This window comes from Xyrauchen texanus, chromosome 9 (genome assembly GCF_025860055.1).
Source record: "Xyrauchen texanus isolate HMW12.3.18 chromosome 9, RBS_HiC_50CHRs, whole genome shotgun sequence".
Taxonomy (NCBI): Eukaryota; Metazoa; Chordata; class Actinopteri; order Cypriniformes; family Catostomidae; genus Xyrauchen; species Xyrauchen texanus.
The window spans coordinates 36,459,586-36,469,486 of record NC_068284.1 but is presented as its reverse complement, the minus strand read 5'-3'; positions in this window follow the sequence as shown (position 1 = coordinate 36,469,486).

The following is a 9,901-nucleotide window of genomic DNA, read 5'->3' as shown; positions in this document are numbered from 1 at the left end:
TGTAGTCAAGGTCTGTAAAACTGTATTTCGTCTCTGTGTTTCTATGTCCATTTGTGTGTGTGTGTGTGTGTGTGTGTGTGTATGTGTGTTTTGAGTTTATTTTGGATCTGAAGTGCTGTGGTTTGTGTGTTCCCCTCAGACCACATTCCGATTTTTCGACTGCTTGCCAGCTCCAGTCGAGATGGAAGTGGTTCATGGTCTGCCTAGAAATATAGGACTTAGACCAGTCCTCTGTTTGTGTGCATATGTGTATGTTTTGGCTCAACACACAACAGTCTAGTGGCAACAGTGTACTTTATGCTTTTAATTTAGCAAGTGCATTCTATATGACTCTGCACTCTCTGGTCGTGTGTTTGTTTGAGATGTTTATATGTGTGTGACTGTGTTTAGGGCTCCATATGGAGGTATTTACTCAGATGTCATGACACAACTGTGGAAAATCGCGTGTAGATCTGAGAGCACAGATGCGTGCTGAGCCAGACCTTGCCTCTCACTGGTACTCCCACGTACTCTGAAGGAAACGGCAGGGGGGAGGCAGTTCTTTGTTACCCCCCTCCCATCAGGAAGAGCCAGGACAGGGAGTGGGAGGACAGCTGAAAACCCCTTGTATCCCCCCTTTGGTAGCAGGTAAAGCTTTAAACACACTTTGTCCAGAACAAAACTACCCCACAGTGATCCTCTTCTCTCCCTCTTTCTCTCTTTCACCCCTCTTTAACTCCGTAGTAGCCTCCATCCAAAGGGAGATCAAGGTATCAGACCGGAGTGCGGATTGGAAGTAAGCATTGGAAAACGTACTGACCCCCAGACCACATTTCCCCACACCCATCCGCAGATTACAAGCCCCTCTGTGTCCAGGGCATGCCATCGACATTATTAATGGCTGCTAAAATGTGGCTACCTCAAGGTCCAGAGTTGAATAAATATCATTCATCACCTGCACAATTCAAACAAGCAAGACTGATGAGTATTAAAGTACATTCTTTTAGCCAGCGGGGATGAATGCACTGTGTGTGTGTGTGTGTGTGTGTATACTTGGAAGAAAGATGTGTAACAACAGGGAAAAAGTTAAATATTTGACTTCAAGAGTACGTAGAGAGAGTACAAACACTCTGGTGTAGCAGAGAACATTTAGCATTCTAATCTATTACAAATAGCCTCAATCTGGTTTATTTAATTCACTCAAGAACCCTTGAGCCCTAAAACAACCCTTAAAATGCCACTTTGTGCCCAAATTTTGATGGATTAACTAAAAGGAATAATTCAACCTACAAGGGAAATTCTGTCATAATTGACTCACTATTATTTATTCATAATTTAATTTATAGTTTATTTGCCATATAATTCAAGTCAATGGTGGCCCTGGTTTGTCAAAAAACAAAACAAAAAACATTATAGGTAATCGATGCGACTCATGCATTATATTTTAAAGTCTTTGGAAGCCATGAAAAACATTTGTGTGATGAACAGAATTAAATATAAGTTGCTAAACACACTCAAATCAAATCATTAATAAACTCTGCAAAGCAAATAAGACAGCTAGAGACCCTGGCACACTTCATACGAAATAGATGAACGAACAGGTGTGACTTAATTTCGATCAAATTCTGGCCAAAATGAAGGTGTTTTTGAGTTAATCTCGGTGGTTCGAAACATCTTGCCAGCACAAACTTTCAAGAAAACGTAACTTCGTCTGCTAAACGGCATTTTTTTGCCATTGGTGCCGGCGTGCAGAGTTATTAGCGAGCTGGTACAGACTAACCGAAATTTGTACGATAGTTCTTGTAGAGACATTTTGTAATGATATGTGATTTTTTGTTTTGTTTAATAAATCTGCAAAAGGTATGAAATCTACTGAAATACTCTTAAGTGCCTGTAACGCAGTTCAATGGAAAGGAGGAGGCGAGAACCGGCTTGGCAATATAAATAATATTTTAATGATAAACTGAAACAAAAGACACAAACACACACGACGGACATGCCTGTAAACGATCTATCTCTCCCGCATCATCTTCCGCAGTCGGCCTTTGTCCCTCTAGAATCATGACGAGGGGCCGAGCCCTCCGCCCTGCCGCATTCCTTCCTCGTTCTCTCAGGCTGGGGAGCCCCCGGCATGACGTACACCCCCCCTTCCCTGGGGAGGGGCGTGCCTTCCGCCCCGTCTGCCGGCAGATCATCCCCATCTACCTAGATAAGGGAGGGGACAAGGGGAGGGAAATAACACCTGTAACGGTGTAGTACTCCCCCCCAAAAAACACTGTAGGGAAAAGACCAACGCAGAGAGAGAGAGATGAGAGAGAGAGATGAAAAAAAAAAAAAACCTACTCGCCAGTTCTCTGATACACCATCGCATGGTCCTCGATCACTCCTCCACCCTCTAAGGCGGACGACAGCCGCTCCTCCCCAGGCGGACCAGAGTCAGACCCACAACCTCTGGCGGACAGAACGCCCCTTCGCGTTCCCGGCAACTCGTGGGGACACTCCTCCGCCCCTGGCAGCGGCCCTACCGCTCCAGGCGGTCGGTCTACTCCATCCCCCGGCGGATGGCAGCGGCGCTCCCCTGGGTTGACTGCAGTGTTGAGGACTCTGCGATGGGCATCCCTCCTCCCTTCCCGGATTTCAGCACCAGTGTAATGCAGTTCAATGGAAAGGAGGAGGCGAGAACCGGCTTGGCAATATAAATCATATTTTAATGATAAACTGAAACAAAAGAAACAAACACACACATGCCCGTAAATGATCTCTCTCTCCCGCACCATCTTCCGCAGTCAGCCTTTATCCCTCTCAGAGGCATGATTAGCCTGATTAGGGACCGGGTGTCTAGAATCACGACCCGGCCCCAATGGAAGTGAATGGGGACAATGAAAGTGAACGTAGCCAATTTTTGGAGGGTTTAAACAGAAATTTGAAGCTTATAATTTTGTAAAAGCACTTGCATTAATTTTAAAAGTCCTTTGTAAAATTGTCTATAACTTTACACAGAAAAGATTTGTAAGTGATTGTGTCACACCAAAATCATGTTTACACGCATATCCTTTATGTCTTGTGGTTATACTTTTGAAAAGGTGAGTATTTTAATGTAAAAAAAACATTTATTGACCCACATTCACTTCCATTATAAGTGCCTCACTGTATCCTCGACTTTTGCTTTTTTAAAAGAAAAGGAGGAATGAGTTTAACAAAATTTTTGTGGAAATCAACATTATGCCACAAATGCTTTTTATTGAGGTTAACTTTTATTGAACCCTGAATATTCCTTTAAGTTGATCAAATGTCTTTGGTGATGATGTCATAAGCTTTGGTCACGAGACACAATAAGGACCATTGACGTTCAAAAGATTTTAATGTGGTTTATGTTTTGTTTTTGTTTTTTCTAGACAGACCACAGTCTCTATTTACTTGCTATATATAGCAAATTGTGTTTCTCACCTTTAGCAAAGGCTATTTTAGCACTTGTGCTGATAAGCCTGATAGCATATATTGAAATATGTTTTAGATACTTTCACTACATTTATTTTTTAGAATGTGTGCAACTCATAAAATGTAAGATGTTTATTAGATGTTTGTGCACAAGTATGATGTTTAAAATATAAAGTGATGCTTTCCAATTTGTGCCAGCAATATAGATGTACCCACTGGGCAGCAATTGTGCATCTACTCTGTTGCTAGAGACAGCAAAGTCAGTGACAGCCAATGAAACACCAATATCATGGTACTTTTTATAATATAGTGTCCAAATGTCAGGGTAATACTATAGTATTTTATCTTAAAAACGGGGTAATAAAAAAAAAAGTATAGTTGGAGACAAAAAGTTTAACAACAGTTTATGATATAAAACCAAGATTATGACTCCTTAGCAATATGTCCTAGTGCCTGGAGTGAGCAAAGAAAGTCTTTCACTGTAGACTGTTCACCCAAAATTGGACTAAAGAATTTTAATGGACTCTGGCAAATGGGAGCTAATTGGAGCAAAGTAGAGGTAAGGAAAGGTGGAGGGAAACAAATGGTCTGTAGAAAGAGTCATGTTTCGGAAAGGCACGCTGAGAAGTATAGCCACTATAGCAATTAAATGGAAACCGAACTTTAAGACAGAGCTGAAGGGAAAAGCACCTAAGAAACAGTGGAATTTAAAGTCCAAGCAGAAGGAACTGTATTCCTCTAGTAAATTACTTTGGTAGGGAATAAAGACGACGCAAGAGATGTCAGTCCTACTTTGGAGATGCTTTAAATCACAAAAGTTCTGTGCTATTTTCCTCCGGAACTTTTGAGCTTTTTTTTTTTAGGTATAAACTTACAGTGTATAGCAGAGTTGCTTGTTTTCGCTATTGTTTCAACTCTGGTTTGTGTTATGCATTGTCAGCTGTGTAGATATGCCGAGGGGTAATGGAAATATCCTTGACAAAATTATTCTGGAGCAGGACTAATATTCAGCGAGTCTTACCAAAAATTACATTTCTGCTAACATTTACTTACCTTTATGTCATTCCAAACCCGTATTACTTTTTTCTTGTGTGGAACCAACCTGATCTCATGAGCATTCGTATGTATTCATATATTAAGTGTGGTTATAGCACATGAACAGTACATATGTTTACGTTTGCGTACACACTGAAACAAACAATTTCATAGTACTGACAGCACCTAAAACATAATTATTTTACAAATGTTTACAAATCCTTAATAAATCCATAATTATTTAATTCCTGGAATTAATAGGTTGATTGTATTGTATTTATAATCAATTAGATTCATTAAATATTAAATGCCATCTCATTTGATTAACGCAGCTGACACATAGACGTAGTTAGCATTATAACAGTTTAATTCTATTCTGTGGGATTTCTGCTGACGTATGCATCTCTTAAAGCAAGACTAAACTTTTAAATGTTAAAATAAATAAAAAATCTTGAATCGTTTAATCATTCATTTTTTATAAAAAAAATTATAGATATTTTGTTTGCCGTGGACACAAAATGAGTTTTCAGAATAAAAGACAAAAAAAAAAAGACCATAAAATACACAACAAAAGCACTATTAAACAATCATGAAATAATTCATTATATTTGTGCGCTATAATCTAACTCTTTGGAAGCCATATGAAAGCACTTTGTGAGGAATAGATCCAAATTGAAATCTCTGTTCAATGACCTTCTACTGTAGTGACCGTAACAGTATAATCCGCACTCATTTAAAGGATAAAACATTTTTATGTAGTCCTACAGTTTGTTGACCAAATTTTTTTGGTCAACAAACTCTTTAAACATCAAATTATTTGGTTGCTTTGTGCAGGATCACTTTCAGTATAGAAAGAAAAATATATTTACGCTGGGAACTGTTTTCCAGGTTTGGATGTAGGATTTGTCCTTGTTGCTAGGAACACATGGGACAGAAGAGCTCTTCTGGGCTTTTGAGAGGTATTTTTTAGAGGCGGGTCTTATCTAAACTCCCAGAGGCCTTAAAGTCGGTCTTTTGCCTTGCCAGGTCAGGTGATGAAAAGGGAATCGGCGGGCATCATGGGAACCGAACAGAGTGGAGCCAGCGGGGTCGAGGGGTGACCTCACAGTGCTGCTGGGCGTCCTGCTGACAGTCAGACATAACCAAGACCACCAGCAAGTCTATTTTCACCAGTCCCTCTCACTCGTTCTTGTTGTCACACACTTAAACGTGCACACACACACACACACCACCTCACTACTTTGCTTTAAAGTAAAACATGAGCACATACCCATATATATCACCTTCATCCCAGAAAAATTACTTTCCACTCTCTTTGTCCTCTGAACAAAATAAACTCACACATACTTTGATGTATTCTCTGCAAAATAAACCCACATACACTCTCAATTCCACCAAAGATAACTATATTAAAGGCCTCTCTGAAGCTCACAGTAATACCAAAATAATTTGTTTATTTATCAGCAAGCATGCCAACACGATTACCACACTAATTACTGCAGTCATTGCGTAAAAAATTACCAAGTGTGAGATGGTGCCTCCACTCGCACTGCAATATTTATATCATAATCATGTTATTACTGTAAACGTGGCTCACTTCACGACAGCTGTAATTAAAAACTGCTTTGATCGCACATGTCTGTGGCAGCTTAGCACTGCCTTACTGTCAGTAATTAACACTGCTGTCCCATCTCTCTCTCTTTCTTAATGAAATCACTCAGACAGATTATGGATTTCTCATTCATCTCAGAAGACCAGGCATGGGCAACTCACCTCCACAGATACTGAACCATGTTTAAAACTGTAAGGACAAATCCCTCATTCTCTTTCTCCCATTCTCTAAAATGCTAAAATCAATTATTTAAGCTGCTAAAATTCAAGCTGTATTTCTGCCCTTAAGCAATGCTATGGTGCTGCGTTCAGCTTGTTCTAGTAAAAGAGGACATATGAAACCATGTAAAGATAGAATGATATATGAAGGGGTTTTCACAATGTAACTACTGTAATTTCTGGCAAATGAAATCACCAATTTGGAAAGCAGAGTGCTTTTCCATGTTCCAAGCCCTGCTTTAAAAACCAATATGCCAAGATGAACAGATGGAAGGTATTGTGGACAGATTTCTTTACGCCATCCTGCAATATTTACATATCTAACTAGGTGGCTGACACTTCAAGATTCATTCAATCTTGAGTCTCGATACCTCAAGCCCAGCGTATGATGATTTATTACATTATTGACACTGGGAAAACTTCCTACCTGGCTGCATTCCTCCCTGCTTGGTGGGTGTGTGCTGTACACCTGCATGTCTCTTTGCTACTTGGCAAGTAGTCTGTATATATTTGTGCATGGATGAGTGTGGATGCAGATTTGTATTCATTTCCATATGTCTTTGTTTGCTTGTCTGGGTGTCTTTGTGTGCATATGTCTGTGTATGTTTATGTCTTTGCGTGACCGTAACTGAGCACGTTCATATAAATGTGTCCTCACGTGTTGGACTGAGACTCATACAACTGAAACAACAAAATGGCTCACCGTCTTCCTGACTCTATGCCAGCACCAGCTGCCAGTTTGAGTCTCTGTTTACACGTCAAACTTTACCAATCAGCGCACCTGTGCATGGAACTGACTCACAGACAAATGGCACAGGATATTTAAACAAAGAGATATGAGACTGGATGGAATAATTCAAGGTTAGGATTACCACTAAATGGTCATGGCAGTTTGCTTAGTTCTATGACAAAAGGCAGAATACAGTATTCCATGAGAGATCAGATGTCCCACTCTTTGAACAATTGTATACATAAGACAGAGGTAGAGGTTATGGAGCTTTCTGGAGTATCAGATTCAGAATATTGTAATGTGTTTTACAGTCATGGCTGACTCTCCCTTTCGTTTCTCATTCATCCTATGTTTTTGCCTCATCCAGTCGTGACAGCTGCCTGGTGCAATGGGACAGACTGTGATGGTTTCGCCATTCCTAATGACTCCACTTATATTTGACGTGCTGTAGGACAACCTTACTGTTACACATTCTATCCGTCTTTTCTCAGGAGCCACTCCGCCACATCTAAAGCTTGCTTTACTGCTGTGGGGTTGTGGCTGGCACTAGGCTGTTATTTAAAACTCTTATGAGGAAAAGAATTAGCAAACAGAAGCCATGCTACTGCAAACCTTGAGGCCGTGTGGTGCTAAGTCTACATCACTGTGGGATGTTTGCCAATGGAGGTCTGGAGAAATAAAGCACCAATTCTAAAGGTGGTCACACTTCAGGATTGGTGATTCTGTAAATGTGTTAGCACCAATGGGGTTTTGAAAACTCTCCAAGCGCTGAGAAAATGGGAAATGAGTGATCGGGACATGTAGGAGAAGCTCTTCAAAGCAGATGTGACAAATAAGTGGTAGAAGCTGAGCTTGACTGTGTATCAGTGCTGGGGATTTGTTAACTACATTTTTCAGTAACGTGATAGTCACTCAGCTACTTTTAAAAAAAAGTAGCTTGGCAAAATACAACATACCTTGTTATTATGTAATATTATAGCACACATCAACCGAATCTGTGTCAACCCACATTGAGAAATCCGATTCATTTTAGCGACTCTGTTCACTCAGAAAATTCATTTCAGTGAATAGGTTAAAAATAAAAATACATTTACAATATTTACAATACTTACAATAAGTAACTCAAAGTCAATCATTTTAGTAACTCATTACCAAACAGAAGTCCCAGTGCAGCATTTGGTGGTGTGTTTTTTTTGTTGTTGTTTTTGTTTTTAGTGGATTGAAATAAATCATTTCCTACTACTGATTATCAAGTTTTAGTTAAAGTATATATATTAAGAGTTTTAGTTTTACTAGTTGTTTTTAGAGTAAAGTTATGTGTCGAAGGTTGATGCTATACATTGTTTTTTGTGCCCAATACTGCTTTGATATTTTAAACTAAAGTTTAAATTAAAAGTTTATGTTAGATTATATAATCTGATACATTCAAATATTTATATAGGCTAACACAATAAGGTACTTTTTTTTTTTAGCATCAGTAAATGCATTAGGCTTAAAGAACTAACAACTAACATTATTGTATTACAGCATTTATTAATCTAGGTTAATATTAATTTATGAAAATACAACTGTTTATTTTTAGTTTATGTTAGTTCATAATGCATTGAGTGGTGTTAACATTTACACATTTTCAGTTTAAAAATTAACAAAGATTAATGTATGCTGTAATAAATATTATTTATTGTAGCTTCAGTGTAGTCGGCTACTTATCAGTAACAACTTGTATTATAGCTACGTAACTACTTTACAAAAAAGTAGCTTCCATAATGCCGTGTATGTAACATTTACATGAAAACTGCCCAAACTCCATTCGAGTGCCCAATACATTGATTGTTGAGTATCTGATAATGTAGTTGGTAAAACATCAGGGACCCTCTTCTGCTGGTGATTAGAAGCTCCTACGCTATCCATTGATTTCTCCTCTACCCAGGGATGAACAGTTGAGAAGACAGAGCAGGGCTGATAGCTTTGTGTTTGAATTGTAGAGTCTGGAATCCATTCACACGCTCGAGGGAAGGGAACAGGACTCTATCTCAAACAAAAAGGTCTTTTGGAGAATCATGTATAGAGACAAAGAAAAAGAGATATGGGGACCATGACTCATTTCTCATCTTTATCAGGAGGAAGAGGGTTTTATGCAAAACCCTCAGCAAGGTCTTTTGGATGTACTGAAAGACAGGCACATTCTAACAAAGATATTTCACTCTACATTTGGTTCCTCTGAATGGCTATAGAATCACGTAGTAACCGTACATCTTTATTGAAGATGTAAAACCAATCAATCTCTTCATTTACTGGACAATTCACATCTCAATCTTCCAGCTATGTCTGAAATCACCACCTGTGCTGTATTATAAGCTCTTGTTAAAAAAGGAAGATGTAGTTCCCAAGAAGAGGCTGAACTGCCAAAACCTCTCCTTCGATTAATTTGTTCGTCAATCACAAACACCCACACGCTTCTCCAGACTGCTGAGCCCGTCCTTTTAATTGAGCCTGCCTGCATTCAACCCTCTTTATACACCTTCTACTACATTTTAACTAATCCATCACACATTCGGTGTACTGTATGTGCTCAGGGTGTACACATTAAAGAAGAGTTCCGTTTGACATGTGTGTACATTGTGTGGAAGGTTTTGTGAGAAGCCAGAATGTGGGGCTTACAGAGAGTATATGACCATTATCTTGTTTGAAGTTGGCAACTACAGACCACACAGTGTCCCTTGGGAGTTCTGGGTGCACTATGTCTGGAGACTTGTGTTTGCATCACACAATACAGATGTGTGGGCAGATGCCATCTGGGGCTTGGAGAACAAAACATAGTGTGGGGGCACTGTTCAGGGAATTCGGTCAGGAGACCTGAGAATCTAGGAAAAGAATGGAAAATGATCT